General features: G+C 39.5%; 1 protein-coding gene across 14 annotated transcripts in view; it reads left to right on the forward strand.

The window, feature by feature from the left end:
* The window catches only part of C3g (C3G guanyl-nucleotide exchange factor), a 75,567-nt gene that overhangs the window by 24,278 nt on the left and 32,527 nt on the right, over positions 1-18,762 (forward strand). Inside the window, exon 1 of one of the 14 annotated variants that reach the window (XM_077411718.1) lies at positions 12,266-12,782. The exons of the other annotated variants lie outside the window; for them this stretch is intronic. The gene's annotated coding sequence lies outside the window, so the exon portion shown is untranslated. Of the gene's footprint in view, positions 1-12,265; positions 12,783-18,762 lie in introns of those variants that run through there. 14 annotated transcript variants of the gene reach the window in all.

Here is an 18,762-nt window from a genome sequence, read left to right on the forward strand (position 1 = left end):
TGCCCCTGCTCCCCCTCGCTATCTCTCCCCGGAATTTTCTCTTCTTTTACCTTTTTCTCTTTCTTTTTCGTTTTCGCGTGTCTTCCGCCGTTCGCCTTTCTTTCCGGTCCGTCTCCCCGCCGTCGTTTTCTTCGCGCGCGCTCTCCTACGCGCTCCTCCTCTTCGCCGGTCGATCCTCATTCGTGCGAGAACTTCCGCTCAAGTGAATCTTTACGGGAACGGATGCAGAACGCGATGTAGACGCTGCAGATAGAGCGAAAGATACGAGGAGGTAGGGAAAGAATTTCTCCCTCTCATTATACGGCGAAACTCCCCGCGTTCGTGTAATACAACGAGTGAAATTCATCCCCGATTCTCGATTTTCCAAAACGCTCGCTTTTTTGCGGCAGCCAAGCGTCTGGGACGACTGTTGCGAAATTGACTTCCAAAGCAAACGTTGTTCGATCGAAGAAAAATTTAGGAGGAAGGGGCAAGAATATAACAACACAGCGAGCATGATTCTCGTTAACGAGACAAAACGCGATGCGCAAAGAATACATTGTTATTCGAAGGTGAGGCTTCAAAGGAGTCGTCTCGTATCTCAATGAAATATGCCGAGCGACGAGTACCATTATAGTACAAAAATGCGAAAAAAATGGCACCTCATTAGCGCGGTATTCCCGTCGGACGCTAATGAGATTAATTATCGCATTGTATTGTAGAACCGCAATATGTCCGATAGAACCGCGACGGCAGGATTTAATAGCCATCGGTTTATCAATAATCATTTGTTCCTACCAGCACAATTGCGTAAGTTGCTTTTAAATGCGCTTGAATTATTTACATCTTCTTGCATCATGTATTACGAGTGACATCACTTGTATATACGTATCTCGCTGAATTACGTTATTTCGAAAAAATCTAAGCTCGATATTTACGTCATTTTATACGTCATATATGCTACTATGAGCAAAGAGATTTGTCGTCGAAAATTATGCCGAGCTCTTTGAAAAGAGAGCCGGTAAAACTTTTCATTTTATACGAATTAGTTCTTATAACGGCACTTGAAGTATAGCTAATTAAAAGATCGTTAGCTTTAAAAATTTTATCGCGATGTGCGAACAGTCGTAAAGTTAAATCGTGAGCACTCAGAGTGCTTTAAAAATAAATTCGACGGAAAAACTGCATTATACGTGCGCGCTTGAGTGAATTCAAAGAGATTCTAAGATCGCGGGGTAACCTAATATGGCCCGGTAGACGGAAGTTTTCCGGGGAACTCATTAAAGTTAAATTAGCCGGGAAAGACACTTTCGGTAGGATTTATAGCGAGTGCTTTTAGACCGTTTCGACAAACAGTTTGCGTTTCGGCCTACACGGGGCCTCATCGCGATTACGGCGCCGATCGACGCCGCGTCGGTTTTATCATCTTCATCGTATATATACGTGCGGAAAATTTTCCATGGCAACGTCGAGGCTCTGTCTATACCGATCAACCGGCCGGGTTTGCCCGTTCGTTTATGCAAATGGAAATGTTAATTCGGATCAATCAGATCTGTTTTCTCGGCGCGCCGGTCGTGCGAACGACGCGCCGCATCCGGCGTTTAAACGTGACTGCAATTCGAAGTCGTTTCGTTACAAATTTCCTATAATCAAATGGATGCCACGGTTTATCGGAGAATCGATAGCGCGATAGCACAGAGGAGGGGGGGGCATAGCTCACATTCGCACGTGCACGCCGATATATTTATCCGCATATGGTGGTCCTCGGCCCCGGTAAAATATTGCCGCATTCCCTCTCTTCCTCCTTGTTCCCCAAATCTCGCGTCGGTGTATGTCCGAGCATTCGCTCATATTTATACGGTTATCGGTAATGATAGTGACCCCCAAATTGTCGGTCGCTCGTACGATTTGCATACGTTGCACGATTCCACCTACCGCTGTTATGCGCGCTAACTATTATGACCAGTCTAGCGCGAGATGAATCCCTCAATAAAGGCCGCGCGTTTCTTCCGTCGGGCAATTCCTGCATCAGTGGAAGATACATGTTACGCACTTGTTATGAGCAAATTCCAATTACAATTCGAAAACCTACAAATTATCGAGGAGACGTACGTTAATTGTAATATATTTATGATATTCACATAATTTTTATATCAAACTTATTTTGTTGTGATCGTATACGCGTTACGCTTACAACTTTTGCAGACGCATATCGAATATAACATATATATTTTCTGACGAACGTAATCAAGCAAGAAACAGCACGGGAACTTTATTTACTCAGAAGATTGTCTCGAACGTTACGATGCATACGATCAAGAAGAATTGCAGAATACCAGGGTACATTGCAAATTACGGTTTGTCACTTGCGGGATAAATGGGACGGAAGATAGACGGTAGCCGCAGACACGGTGCACGCGTGATTTCCGCGGACGTAGCTGCATGTCGTACTGACGAAGCGCTGTCCGTCTGCTTGGAAGAACTCGCTAATTACGGCGGTGTACAGAGTATGCGTAGTACAACAGCCAGATGCAATTTCAGAGACCGAGGATATACTATTGCGGCGAGGATACCATTGCGCGCGGAAACGGCCGACAACGGGAGAATGCCGGAGACGCTGTATTTCCCAAAGGGTGACATCGGTTAGCTTATTTCTCTTTATACGCATTGCGTTTCGCATTCGTTACGGGCGTTATAGTCGCACGCGTTAGCCGCGCCCTATGGCTCCTTTCCCTCGATTTATATACGATCTCCTCACGAGTACACGCGATTCCATTGTGCATCGGAGGATCGCGTGCATGCGCGCTGATATAGCGGTCGCGTTTGCATGAGACATTGACTGCGTCGTCAAAGGTATCATGAATGAATGTTGAAACGCGTGGTTAAGAAATGTAAGCCGTCACGCGACATTACACTAGTTTTATCCGGAGAAGGGAAATGCCGTTGAGATAAAAAAAGATGAAAGTACTGCCAGCTGCAGATTTCATCGCCTTGAACGCCATAAATATACATTGTCATATTTTATTTAATTATTATTGTTTATTATTGAGTGTACAAAATAAGACAATAAATGACAATTTTTGACATTAGTCATTTATAACAAAATTTCAGTATAGCTCTTTGTAAACCGAACAAGTGTGTTTAATACAGAATTACATGTGTTTTGTATAAAAACCTCAAGCATATATGTATTAAACTTTTGTCTGGATGCAGGAAAAAATTTTCGACATTTTTCAAGTTTTGAAGATACACTTTTCGAAAATTTAAATGTTAAAAGAAAATTAATTAACCGATGAGGTGATTTCAAGTCCCAAAATTAAATTTTAGATAAGTGATATTTATAATTGCATCACTGATAAAAGAATTTCACTACTGCAAGAATGTTTTTCTTGGACCTTCCTTGCATGCAAAAATATATAGAAAAATGCTGCTTGTGTGTCAACATGTTAGTCTATTTTTTAATTCAATTTCTCGATCTCTCAAACTATACGTGAACATAATTTACTCTTGCAAGACATTAAAGATACTCTCTTTCTTTTTCTGTTTACTTTGTTTAATATTGTAAATGACATATACACACAAACATTAACAATTTATAATAATAATTATCTTTTATATAGTTTGTCAATTTTTATTTATTGTGAGAAGATTATGTCAAAAAATTGCAATAAACTCTTTTTTTGTAATATTTTTTTAAGTAGCTGTCGCTTTATACATAATGTCTATACATTTCTACATAATTCTACAATCTCTGTAGCTGCTATTTTATGTTACGTCTGCACACATAGATCTTTGTCCATCGGTAATGGCTTTTTTTCGGATGAAATATTCTGTGAAATGTGAGTAGGTGCATATTGATATAAATGGATTGGTGAATGAAGAATTCTAGTCCATTTTGCAACATTTTTACACGGCTGTGAGAGCCAAACGTGGCTACTAATAGTATTACGTTTTCACACATAAATTGCAATGTATATTATCGATATAATACTTGCAAACAATAATTAAAAGCTGAATTAATGTGATGAAAATTGATTTTGCCGAAAGAACGAAGTTGTCGAAATAATGGGATGCATAATGCATCATTAATATACATTATTCACAATTAACAAATATATATATATAAATATAATTTTAACGTTAGTATAATTATCGCTGTTATTCAATCATCTTTCTGTTTTAGATATTGATAATTATAAAGCTTTGCCCTCTTATACGAGTAATATATACATTATTGTAATTTACAAATTTAAATATTTTAATTTGTGACTTACAATATATATAACTTAATTCTTGAAAATCTCAAGATTTAACGCGCTATTTTCGAACCATTTGATAACAATTCTTTCTAAGGAATATTTTCTTTGATCAGCGAGATAACGTTTATTTTTGAGAAACTAAAATAACCAGTCTGTTGCATTTTAATGCGGCGTATACAGTCTTTTCTTGGGTTTTCTCCCTTCAGGCCAACGATTGCCATTCGCAGAATGTTCTGTCTGGTAAATGCAGCTGGTTATTGTTTTCCGGAAATGAAACTGTGTTGGAGTGCAATATATGTATCCAATGCAATGCAATCCAATCTGGTTGATATCGTCCCTCGAACGTATCTATAGCATGAGGCATCCACCAACGGTATCGATTTCGAGAAGTATCCTATCCTCGCGATACTCTAGACTTTCTCTAATTAACAATATCCAATTATTGGCTATTTGAAAATGCGACTGCTATATACGAAAGCGACGAAAGATTGTTTCATCTTTTTCGCGATAAATTATTTCCTCTTTTCGCGCAACAGTAATGCACCCTTTCTTGTCCTTTCCTGCTCTAATGTATAAACTTCAGTATATATGTATAACGTATTCCTCGCTAGATATATTCCTCCGCTGCGTTAAAACGTCAGGTGATTTATTATACGAAACATTTGAATATATACAGGGGAGATGACAAGGAAAAGATTTTAGCAAGAACATCTTTTGACACGTGAATTATATTAAAGCAACACAAACGTGAAGTGAACACGCAATAAACTTCTGTAAAGTTACCGTCGCGTTTTCAGCATTTTTGAAAGACTATATAACCAAGTAACAGTTTGGCTCGAAATTTTGCAGCTGTAGCGCTATCTTCATAGAATTAAGCTATAAAAACAGCTGTATTTTCTAGGATTCTTTTATCTTACGGAATATTCGGTCAATGTCCGTAGGTCGAATTGGTAAATCGATTAAATCAGCGTCGCGGTACATCTTACGAGAATTGTGAGATAGTTCCTGACTATACCTTTTAACGATATGGCCATAAATTCAACGCAAAATACTGTAATTGATGTTACTGCACGCCGTTCCGAACCAAATGAAATCGATGACTATATGACTTCCTCAAGTCCAAACTCTTTCGATCGACGACAACGTTTTCCGAACCGACTCGATTAAAGTCGCCGTCGCGTCGTGGAACCAGTTACGTCTATCGTTATAATTTCTTTTCCGTACCAATTGTTTTATTTCCCCGGGGTAACGTTCTAAGAAGTATCGGGAATTAGAGGCATAATATGCCGCTCTTTACGCCGTGAAGTTTAAACAATAAAAGATGCGATATGGAAATACAATAAAATGCGTTTCAGATTTTGCACGCTATATCAAGCAAAATATTTAAGCAAATATGTTTTGTATCATAAGTATATCTTAATGCAAAGCAATCAAAATCGATTAACTATATATTCCAATCGATGCAATATTCTGTTGTTGCCCGCCATTATATATTATAGTGATTTCCTTTTATTTTCTGCGACGGAATCGTATATAGACGAAAGCAAGATATTAATCACAAACCTAGCTCGCTAGCTCTCAGAAAGAAATACAGGCTGCACTCCGATCGATGCAGCGAACTCATTTATTATCGTTACTCAGAAATTGCGCTAGACTACTACGGAGTAAATAGTATATAGAAAGATTCCGATTCCCTTAGCTTTCGCACTTCGCCCCTTAGGTGTTTTGGTAACACCGAAATGTACTTGCGCGGTTAATAACACCGGCCTTGCAACGAAGGGGGTGGTTCACACAAACAAGAGCTCTAGATGCTTTCGTTGAAAATCGTATTATGTCTATGAACAAAGCCGTTCGAAGCTCGCGGGCGTCGTCTTGGCGTCTAGGCGTTGATTCAGCGATCGTTTCATTTTGCAAATTGAAGTCGTACACGTGATGGAAACTGGAAACGGAGATCGAACGAACTTGGGTCTTTTTCAAGTTGTCTCTCCGATTTTTCCAATCTTGTCGCGCGTAATCATCTCTGAATGCGAGCGTTCTGTTGAATCGCAAACACTTGGAAAACTGGAAAAATACTTCTCTAAAGTTAGCTATATTATTAAAGAATTCGTTGGTACATAAACGGTGTACATTATACGCAGTAATTTGGCGCAGCTCATGTGTTATATACGAAAATATCTCTACATATTATTATGTTAATTTATCATATATTAACATGATAAATTGATCAAAATGCAAATTTGTCACGTTGAATTAATAAGTTATGCACCGCTCTGCGTTGGAAATTGCAATAACCGGGCTCTCTGCAGCAGATATTTATTTAATGTATCATTCATACAAACGCCGCCGTTATTTTCTTAATTAAAAAAGGTTGTTGATGTTTAATTAAATAGAATTAATTAAATACGACTTGTACATCGCTTAAATTCCCCAAGCTGTGCATAAAATACTGCCCTATGTATCTTCGCAAGAGTCGGCGTCTAATTGCGACATCCGGATTTTTTTTATTTTTCCTTGATCATTTATGCGCGATGCGCATCTTCCGGCGCGCTCGAGCGACTTCGGACTTTATCTCGTTCGAGGGCGACGAAAGTTTTGATGTGACGAGGCTCCGTGCGTAAACTACATCGATATACTTTCTCGCCGTCTTATCGAGCTCGCTGCCGAACACGAGAATCGCCGAAGAGAATCTCTGTACTTGAGAGGAAGAAAGCAGGGAAGGAAGATGCAAGATATCGCCTTACGTCGCGCTTTTATCGGAAACAGATAATATCCTGTGATATACACCAATAGAAGCTAGAACAAACTCACAGCTCCTTATATATATATATATATTCGTCCGTGTTTTTTATTTTTCTGTTCTCTTTTTTTTATTCTTCGACGATTTCTTTCAATATTTTTTTCGATGTTTATTACACCAATTTACGATCGACATTTTTCTACCGTGTCGATACGCGAGATTTTATTTCTGCAAACTCGACGCTTTCTCCGGTTCTAATTTCTGATTGCTGGCCTTTTAAGCTCGTCTCTTCTTTCGTCGATGCCACGCGATCGACAAAAATAGACAAAACATATTTTCCAACGAGTCAGACACAGAGACGAACTTTAGTTCTTTTTTCAATCTTTTTTCAAGCAGAGAGAGAGAGACACTGTAAAGCAAAGTGGCGTTCGCACTTGTATTTATTTTTTCAACAGCGAACCACCATGTATAACCGTGGAAAGCGGAATAAGTGGAAATTAAATCCCGGTTATTTCCACGAAGCGCCATAGGGGTCGATCGAGAGACACTCGCAAACAACGGAGATCAATGCCGGAGAGAGCAATCAATAATAATATCCCGCTGTCCCTCGGAATAATAAAACGCTTAACGCACAGCCGGTGCTTTGCAACTGTCCTATCGGTCTTATTGTTAGAACCAGCCGGGACGCATTGTTCGAACTTTTTCGATTAAAACTTTCACGGTGTCGGTTCTTTTTTCCCTCTCGCGCGGCGGCGAAATGCAGCCGCGAACGATCATTTACGTTCTGTCCGTTCTCAAAGGTAAATCGTACAGATTCGTTTGAAACAAAAATGTTCAGATCGAAGATCCCGCTTTTAATACATGTATAGGTACGCTGTTAATGTCCGTGCGAGAACGTCGGGATAAAATTTGCAGAATTTAATTATTGAGCGGAATAACCATTTCGCGGATTTCTGTAATTTTTATTTTGTTCCAATGAAATTATCAAAGCAAGTCAATGGTAACGTATTTATACTGATATCTGTTTTCACATTGTTCTGCACAGAAAATTAAATATGACATAAATATTTCAAATAAAAAAAAAAAGAGATTTGCAGAGGAAACCACGTGCACACACACACACACACACACACACACACACATTTTACGATTGGGCCATGCATACAAAATGCTAATAAATACTTTTTAACTTTTTAACTTTCTATGTGTAAAATATCGTAATAATCCTTTTAAGTTGAAATGAATAATAGTACGGATGTGTGTGTGTGTGTGTGATTATTATCTAAAGTCGGATTACCTGATGGTAAAATTCGATTCAGCCAGATAAATGGAGAAACTTTATTACGAACGTTGCACTGTGCGATTGGCCGAATGGAATCAATCTGCGAGGGATATTACCAGAAAATGAAGAAAATCATACACATTCCGCTCTCCCTTCCTTCTTCCCTCTCTCTCTCACTCTTTCTCTCTCTTTCTCTCTGCATGCCACGGTTACTTAATCCTCAATAAACTACAGCTTTCCGACAATTTAAGAGTTTAATATCAATTATACGAGCATGAGCGCTTTGATTCGGCATTACCCTCTTACCTCTTATTGATGCAAATCTTTCCGCGATTGTATGTACGTGCTTCAAGGATATAGAACGCATTTTAATCAGCTTCTTCTTTGAGAAAATTTACATTAGTTGGTCTACTTTGCCCAATTTGCCATTATTTTTCTCGGTAATTGGACATTGCTTTATAAGGACATATGCGCGACTGTCAATTAATAATTAAAATTCTCTCGGGTTATATACATGTGTATAATCGTCGTTGAATTAAATAATTATAATACATACAATAATACAAATATATTATTTTAGTATTTGACAATAGAAATAATGCGAATTACTTCACAAATGACATACATGCACTAATCTTTATCCGAAGCGATTCTTTAAAAGAAACTGCGCTTCTACTAATCGGGATGGATCTTGCGTAACTAAATGTTTACGAAGCCACCCAATTGTAGGCGAAAATGAAAACGATAACCCCCCCCCTCCCCCGTGCGCTTGCTCGCGCCATTAGCTTTTTATTTACTGTTACTGGCTCGCGATGCAGGTCTACTGATGCAGTATATGTCTGCAGAGCGCGCGCGATACTCTCTCACCCCATGCCATTTTACCGTTAATTGCAACCGCGGAGAAAGCGTGCCGGACTGCTCCCCGTAAAATACGTTTATCACCCTTTAAAGAGTCGCGGCGCCGCTGCTGCCTTTGTGCCATGGGATCCCCATTAATACGCAAATTGCAGCTACGAGTTTCTGGCGTCTCCCCATACCCGGTTGACACGCGCTATCGGTCGGCCGCTTAATTAAGAGGCAATTTTCCTTTAATGCGAAATATCTTGCCTATTCATCGGCGCGTGAATAAAGATTGAGCCAAAATAAAGCGGTCCAAGGCGGGACAGTTTGGCAAACGGTAAGGATAAAAGCGCGCGGAGCGGAATCAGTACATTGGCGAATACATAGCTAAGATAAATAAGATGGTAAATTGAAAAAATCGCGAGGGAAAAGACTTTTAGAGATACAGAGAGAATTTGGACTTTTTCTTTTACACAAAAATTGCGAAATAACGTTTACATTAAGTAAACATACATTTTTATCGCATACATTAAAGTGCAAATGTAAATAATGCAACTCTAAGTCTTTATTAGTTAACAATCTTATCTTACATTCCTATTTTTGTTTATGTCTCTTATAAGGTAACAATATTTTTAACAACATGCAGCTTATTTGTACCTTTTTATACAAAACTTTTAACAAATAAGCAAACGGTCAAATAATCGTGCTTCGTCGTGGAACTACTACACAAAGTTTTATTATCTAACTTCCATAATAAGGAGTATAGTTTCTGAAGTAAGGGTTGTTCCAAAGTAAAAAAGAAAGGAGTGCATAACAGCAGGGAAAATTTTTCGTTTTGTGGACCACTGGTACGTCGTGTCGTCTCACTATAAAAGAATAATAGTCCCGGAATTTCATGATGCATCCCAAGGCTTAAATCGAGACGAACATAGGATCGCGTTTTACGATCTTGGCGCGCGCGCACGTATATCGAATTTTACGATTGCGCCGGATTATACGAAGCGGTTGGGGAAAAATAGCGCGTAAAAATATTCGAGAGAAGAGGCGAAGAGAGATACGCGCGAGAAGGACGTGTTTTTGTTGTATCGCGGAACGGACAGAATGGTACGGGGTACGGGTGGGCCGTCGACCACGCGCAATTCGCGAGGTTGGAATATCGCCCGGCATCGTCGGTTATTATCAACCATTCGATTGTTACTTTGTGGCTGAGCGCATGGCTGAGCGCATACGAACGCAATTTGCGTTGACATAACAGAATTTTCCGGCGAAATTTTCGCTATAAACTGAAGGCAAAGGAAAAAGCACGAGATTTCCTGTACGATTTGTCTATACTATAACTTCGTGAAATTTTAATTAATTACGGCGATAAAACATAGGCACGCGCATTCTTTGCATATATGAAAGCACGATGCTACCCCCTTTTGTCGCGACGTCTTTTCAGCGTGCAATAAGTACAATTCGCCGAATTTATTTGCAAATGCGAACGTATTGGCGTGGAGTTTATTTATTTTGCATTTTTGTCTGATGCCGTCATGTGTGTGCTTCTTGAAAAGTGTGAAACTTGTTTTTCTGTATATGGCGAGACTCCGCGAAAACGTTTAAAAGCGAGATTTTATGGCCAGATATCTCCTATATGTATAATGGTCCGACCGGAAAAAGATTTTTAACTGAATACGAAAAAATTCCGCAGAAATTTCTGTCTCTTGCATAATGTAAACGTATATAAATATTATAATTTCTCGAGATTTCGCTCGTATTTTCGCTAAAAGAAATTATATCTCACACACTCGTAACTTATTATTTTTTATGGCAAAATAAGATCAATTTACACCGCATATTCTGGTAATTTATTATTATAAATTGAAGTTGTGCGAGCATATTAGTAAAATGGCGTGCAAAGTGGTTACATTTTTAGTTTGTTACGAAAAATAATATACATTTGTAAGCTATATAAATATGAAATATCTCATTTAATAGAAATTCGCCGAGAATAATTTGACCATGCACTCTTTCTGACGTTAGTCGGGACATGCTTCGAACGACGACGAGGAAAGGAGCGCGAAAAGTCGCGCACGGGAATCGAGTGTCGCACGAAAGCGGAGCCAGAGCCAGGGGGTTCGCGAAGAGGGCGTGGGGGTCATGTTCTCGATTTCCATTCTGGTGAGACTGTAGACACCCGAGAAGTTTTGTGAAAAACCGCCGCGCGCCGTCGTGCTCACTGGCGTCTCGCATCCTAAATAAAAGCCGCGGCGACGCCGACGCGACTTTCGACCGTTAACTTTTAAGGATGACGCAGAGACACGCGCTCGAGCGCAGACACGAACTTCCTATAAATTTTCGCCAACTTTTTGCCGCTCCATTTGTCAGTCCCCCCGCCCGCGCCGCGCCGCGCAACAAAAGGGCATCGATCAAAGTGGTTAAAGCGCTCGTCGACGCAGCTTTGCCCGCGAATGCGCGCACCTCCGATTACGAAAATACACAGTCGGGCGATACGCGCGACGACAGGTAAATCAACGCGTCGCTGTAACTTACGAGAGAGTGGAACGGGAAAAAGGGCTGGTTCTGCAAAATTTGCAAGGGAATTGGAAATTCGATTTCACACTTCCTGCATTAAATCGTTTTCACATGTGCGGCGATGTGTCAAGTAAAAGGAACTAAAAAAACATATGTCGTTATAGTATAGCATCTACTTTCTTTGGAAATTCTTTGGAAATTAAATGATCGTTATATTCCAGTGACTTTCGGAGCTATATAATCAGATAAGAAACTAAATTTGACTGACAGATCGACGCGCCAGATTGACGTACCTCGCTGACTCTAAAATTAGTCAAATTCTCATGCCTCTCGTCGCGGTTTTCCTTTTAAATCCAGCCACCGAAGAGTAGCGCGATACGTCGGCTGGCAGCGGCCGGAACGAGGGGAAGGAGAGAGAGGACTGACGCATGAGAGACGAACGCGAGGAAATGTTCTGAGGAAGAGGGCGATAACGTGGAAGTGAAATAGCAGGTAGAAACGATAGGCGCAGATAAGGCAGCGCGAGCGAGACGGAGACGGCGCGCGCGGCCGCGGCGCGACCAAGGCCGGCGCGGTACGCGGCGCGGGCGATCGCGCCCGAAGCTCGCGCTCGCCCGGCCCAAGCCGCCCAAGTTAGTTAGCAGTCGATGCGCACACGCGACGCGGTCCGGACGTACGCCGGCACCGCTCCTTCCTTCATCCCGTGTCCGCGCCGCACCGCGCCAACGGCACGTACGACGGCCCCGACGCGACGGAGGGAAATTGCGGTTTCCGTTTTCGAAAGCGCGCTTCCTCGAGGTTTCCTGCCGCGCCGCGCCGCGCCGGCCAAATTTCCGCGCTCGTATAACGGAGCGGCCGGCGCGCAGAACCGGAGTAGCCGCGACGCTCGCATCCGACCCGCGCGTTCGTCGTAAATAAATAAGAGACATTTTACGAGCGTGTCCGATAAACTGCCGCGCCGCGCCGAACCGACGCCGCGTCTTTTGTCTCGGTTCTCGTCCGGACGTTTCGCCGCGCGCGCGCCTTTCGATTCGAATTGGTTTTTCCGCCTGGTACTTACCGCGCGACGATGCGATTCGTTAAAGCGTGCCCGTACGTTCCCTGCAGGACGTAGAAATCTCGCTGAGGAAGCAACGGAGTGAAGCCAGCGATTTTGCGCAGTTATAAATAGGTAAATAACAATCAGTTTTACTCTTGCCGGATTGTTGAAGGTAACTTAGCGTGTTTTTTTAAACGCGATAACTTATCGCGTTGCTGGGTAGTAAATTTAAATTACTAGAAGTTTCAAAGTTTCCAAACGATTGTTGACGAGACGTTGCGAACTAAGGAAATTATTACTACTGTCAAATCTAACGAGTTTTCTTATCTTAATTTTTGATTATGTTAAATATATTAACCTCGGACTATATATTAACATTTTAATTTTATAAAGTATAAGTTGCGTATTTGGATGTCAGGCGATGTCCGGAGTATTTAGGGCCCTGAGGCCTAAAGTATATACTCGGCAAGTAGGACTCGGCGCCGGATCGACGTTAACCGTTGATCAATCGCGTAATACCGGCGCGACGGGACACAGGATGGCGTTTATTAATAACTTCGTGACAGGAGTGACATGTGCGTAGACGCACGACGCGACGCTCTCAAACCTCGCTGCCGGAGAGCCCGGCCTCTCCGTGTCTGACATAACGATAAATCCCGGCCGTTCCTCGAAGCGGAGAGCCCCGCGTTTCTTAATGAAGCTTTTCCGTCGATGTGATTGCTCCGTAGAACCGTGAGTCACTTTCCGAGTGCGCGCCCGGCCGCGATTTTCTGTCGGCGCGATTCATCGCGGAAGAATCGCGAAGACGACGACGACGACGACGACGACGACGACGACGGCGATGACACGCCCGTTTTTCGCGTCGTCGTGTCGCGGAGAAAAGTTTGACGTGTGCGTGCAACGAAGGAATACCGCGAATGCGACATCGATCCCTTTGTGTTTTCAAAAGTTTGCGGCTGTACACTAATATTACTCCTCACGAGTTCGAAAAAAAAAAAAAAGAACGGAATGAAATTCATACCTCAAGTATGAGTCAGCCTATAGAGATGAAAGTTGTCGCGTTCGAAACTTTGTCGCGTGACGATCGCCTTCCCCATCGACATAAAGTAAAATTAATTTTTGTAATTAGGATCTACGTAACTTTGAGGATTTGCGAGATCGCCGATAAAATACACTTTTTTTTTATTGTGAGACATAGTAGAAGTAAAGTTTTAAGGGTACACGTCATTATTTAATAACAAATAACTTTTTATTCGTGATACAACGAAGTAATAATGAAACAAAGGGAATTATTTCCCTAAAATACACATATCGCTAGATGTACATCAGTTTACCATTTGGTCTACGAAGAGGAAGGTGGTTAGTCTATCAATCGAGCAGAGATGTCTGGTTGCTTACGTCACTGCCAGCCGGAGAATCATTCTGAATATAATCCACATATCACACATATGTATGTTATACAATAAAATCCGAAGCCTAAAGGGAATTCAGAGATGAGATCATTGCAAGTGCACGAAAGTGGGCGGTCGGGCGATTCAATGAGCGGTGTGGCGAAGGTCACGCTTAAGTCATCGGGCGCGTTGACGTTTTTTTTTTTTCCGTTCCATTTACCCCGGCGAGGATTAACGCCGAGTTTCAAGCTGGGGATGGTTGAATACTTTAGTTGCCTTATCCGAATACGTGGATTAGTCGGAAACTCTTTTTCGCGTCTGGCGCAATTCGTTGGCATAATCCATGCTAAGCATGTATGCATAATGTATGCTTATCTCCAGTTCGTCAGAAACGTGTTAAAACGCGTTAAACATCTCAAATGTATTTACGAGTCTGTTCTTGGTTCGTGGAGATCACTCCACGACATAATACAGAATAGATTGCAAAGTTTCATATGTCAAAGACGTAGACGTTGAGGGCAAGACGTTGAAGCCATTGTCACGGGCGTCACAACTTAAGGCGCTGCTAATTAGCCAATTAACTTGCGCCAAGTGAGATTTGCGTCACGTTTGTTTGCGACGAGGCATATCATATATTTTCTTGTGTGTCACGCCACCGCAAACCTGCAAGTGTATCTTGTCGCACGAAAGTTTATTTTCTCGTCACGCTTCTCGATGAAACTCCTGCTGACAGTTTATGTTTCATTTGACAAATCATTTTGTTTCGTTTACCGAAATAAATATTCTTTTGCAGATATATCGAAGCCATGTTATATATCATGTATTTTAATTCTAAGTTTAAAAATTGTTTTACTAACATTCATGAATATGACTCTTTTACAATAAAATTAAGATAATTTTATACTAGGCATTTAAATATTGCTTTCTCATAGAGAAAGCTTTGTTTTCGTAAAAAAAATTTATTTTTGTTTTTCTGAATGTGTTCAGAATGTTCTAAAATGTCGAAAAATTGCAATTTAAAAAAATGTCTATGTATGTATGTGTGTGTATGTGCCAAATTTACCGAAATTTCTATCACTCCAGAACTAATCAACCAAATCTTGACGATGAAATAGGGGTAGAAAAAACTGAAGAATATAATAGAATTAATAAAAGTTGCTAATAATCAAGGGGTTCTTTTTAAATAAAATTTTGAATTTGCAGAAATGTTTGTTTATGCTTTAATTTCCGCAAATTTGGAGATATCGATCTATTTCTAATTTTATTATATTTTTCAGTCTTTTCTACCCCTATTTCATATATAATTCGTTAAGATTTGGTTGATTAGTTCTGGAGTTATAGAAATTTCGGTAAATTTGCTCTAACTTCCGCAAATATTGAGATATCGGGCTTCTTTATAGTTTTTAAGTGTGCAAGTAGAACTCTTTGCTCACAAAGCTTTCTCTATGAGGAAGCAAAAAAAATAAATACTAATAATTATACATTAAATAAAATAAAAGTTTCCTCATATATACATTAAATTTATACATTAAATAAAATAAGCTTCCTGTAATAATGAGGAAGCAATGTGCAAGTTTGTAATTTGCACCCTTTTTTTATTGGTTTTTATTACTTATTTCGGATTTAATCTTTCTGACAGGAGCGCAGACGTACATTTATAACTTATATTGTAAAATATTACGGAATATATACGGAGCATTAAGTAAATATATATATATAAATCTCGAATAATATTAAATGTGTAATTAAATTAATTTAAATGTGTAATTATATTAACTTAATTACACGACAAGCTAAGTAAATGCTTTTACATTTCGTTCTCGTGGATGTAAAACGAGTTATCAAATGCACCTGACGCCTCCGGTGCTCGCTCGTAATCCTTATGCGTTGACTGTGACATAAGTTGGATCCTTGATTAATTGTTTATTCACATTCTTAAAGGCAAGAAGGCGGAATTATTAGCGCATGCTGATGACTTTCTGATGTCATCTTTAAAATTTTCCTATTACAATTTTACATTAATTCTGAATAATTATGACGCAATTACAGGAAATATATAGATTTTCACAGTTTTAATTTTTAAATACTGTGTACAGATTAACAATTATTTAGATTAGATAATACGCGTAGCAATATCATATCGGAAAAATTATTCCAAACTTGACAATTTTTATGACCCGTTATGATTTTTGGAAATTGCCATGACTAATATTTTATGGAAATATTAAGGTAAAAGAGAGCATTAGCATAACATAACGAATGTTAGATTCGCTCTGTGATGAAGGCATGCATGAGCACGTCATATCATTTAATACGTAGAACAGCTCATCTTTTGCATGCATCTGAGAAATTAATCCGCTTGCAGTTTTTTTATTACAGCTCGGAACTCTAACGTTTCATATACGTAAAACGGGATGTAAAACGGCGTTTGTCCATTTAGCCGATAAATCTTATTATGATAAAACCCTTCGCAGACTTTGCGTTAACCGGAACGTGCCGCGTATCGTGCAACATGGCGATTAATTAAACGAGACGATCAGATATGCAAATCCGCCGGCACCTCATCGAACGATCTCGATTGAACTAATAATGTTCAAAGTTGCCACGTTAACGGAATACATATACATTCTGCAAATGCGTTGAAACTTGGATCGCATCTTATCAGATTTCGTCGGCGCTATAATTATTTCATCGTTTAAATTATTATTCTACCTGGTGGTTTACCCCGTAAGCGTATCCCGCGCGCTTTCGGGATATACGTTTGCAGTTACGCCGGGTAACGAAGTAGTTAATTAACACATTCGTCAGAGATGCAAATTAAAAAGTTTTGACTCCAAGTGACGAAATTAATTCACGAGTTTTTGATTCTCCACGGGGGCCTTGATGCGCATAGAGCATGCAAGCACTGTGTTTTATATCTCAGTGTTACGGTGTTCAGTTGTACACACCGCAGGAAGTGGAAACGACGCCCAATTTTTATGAATTTATTTCGAATATGTACGTTAAAACCGTCTCGCATTGTGCTCAAATAAATTATTAAAAACCATAGTTTCAGAATTATTTTATTAAAAAGATGCGCGTCCGCGGTTGAGTCCGACTTTGCTAACGTGTTCGTCTATTGTTACCTAATCGTCCATTATCTCATTATTTATACTTGTATTAGTAGACACTTGCAGAAACGTAATTGTTAATAATAGAACATCAGGTCTTTTTACATATTATTTGTCTTTAGTAATGTTTGCTCTATTCTTGATATCATTTGTTCAACGATAGCGATTAAAAAATGATTCTCAACAGTATTTACTTACACCAGAAATATGGTTATCACAGTGTAAGCAAGTATACCCACTTTCTACTGAATCACGCAACTGCGATAATTTAATAGAGATTAAAAGCTAAGGAAAGTATTAAAATTAATAAGCAACTTTTAAATCATCATTAATGTTTATAAACGCTATCACACAAGTAGATATGATGACTAATAGGCGAACACGGTAACTAAGTCGTTCATTAACTTTTAAATTCGGTTTTATCGAATGATGATTCGTACGAAGAAATATTATTTCTTTACCACTTTTCCATTTCACTTTTACTTTTATTTATGAAGACTTATCCCCTCCGATCCTATCACGAATTACGCTCCACCCTACATATACATATGTATATCGCTCGTACATGATTCTCTCGGAAGTTAGTTAGTTGGCGACTGGCTCTTGTAGTTTCTGTGATGGGTGGGCTCTTTTACGCTCTCTTGTGTCTAGACCACATGCTTCGCACACGTGTCGCATTATTATGTCAATCGTTAACACGTGCATAAATCCACGAACAGCGGAGGAACTTTTGGTATGCCGAGGGCGCAACAACGCCGCCGGATAAAGATAGGCACCGGTTGCTAACGTAAATCGTCGTCAGCTGGAAAATATTTCAAGATATTTGTTTCTCTGGATAGAAAAATATTTCTCCCGAATGAAACTCCAGTCACGTAATATGAGAATATCTCTGCGAAATTTTTTGTATCTCTTTTTGGCAACGATTAATGAAACGTGAGTTTAAATGAGAATGGATAAATGTACTATATGACCATATGGCATTTTTCACATGCATTTAAATATCTATAACCAATGTACGTACATCTTGATATAATAATAAAACAATTAAGCTTTTCACTTATAATATTTATAATATGATGATTAACAAACGTTTATATAATATAGTTACGTGCGAGCAAAATTAAACTCAGTCTAAAAATAGCCAGAAATGTAAAAGAGAGATATCAATTGTATTAGAGATCGATTATTTATCCGATTTTCGATCACTTTTTATTAAGCGCAGATTTTTATACGTATAATCTTATCATTGTTGTATATATTGTTCTGTTATTTTATATTAAATTAATGAAACGTATAACATAATATTTGCAACCTAATGACATTTTTTCATAAATATATACGTACCGTTATTTTGCCACATCCGGTTTGCACACTGAAATATGAGTTACGGCAACGTTAGCATTTTCTCTGGCATTGATGATAGAATTTTCTACGTGTTGCAAGGTTCTCTTTCTCTCTCGAGCATGATTACGTGTCACTTTCGCATATCACATATGAGACGATTAAAACAAGTAGAAACTTGCACATTGTTTCCTCGTAGTTTTTAATTGTGCAAGTAGAAACTTGCACATTGCTTCCTCATAGTTCCTAAGTGTGCAAGTTTTTATTTTA

The sequence above is a fragment of the Temnothorax americanus genome, unplaced genomic scaffold (assembly GCF_048541705.1).
Source record: "Temnothorax americanus isolate GAGA-0224 unplaced genomic scaffold, ASM4854170v1 Scaffold3, whole genome shotgun sequence".
NCBI classification, from domain to species: domain Eukaryota; kingdom Metazoa; phylum Arthropoda; class Insecta; order Hymenoptera; family Formicidae; genus Temnothorax; species Temnothorax americanus.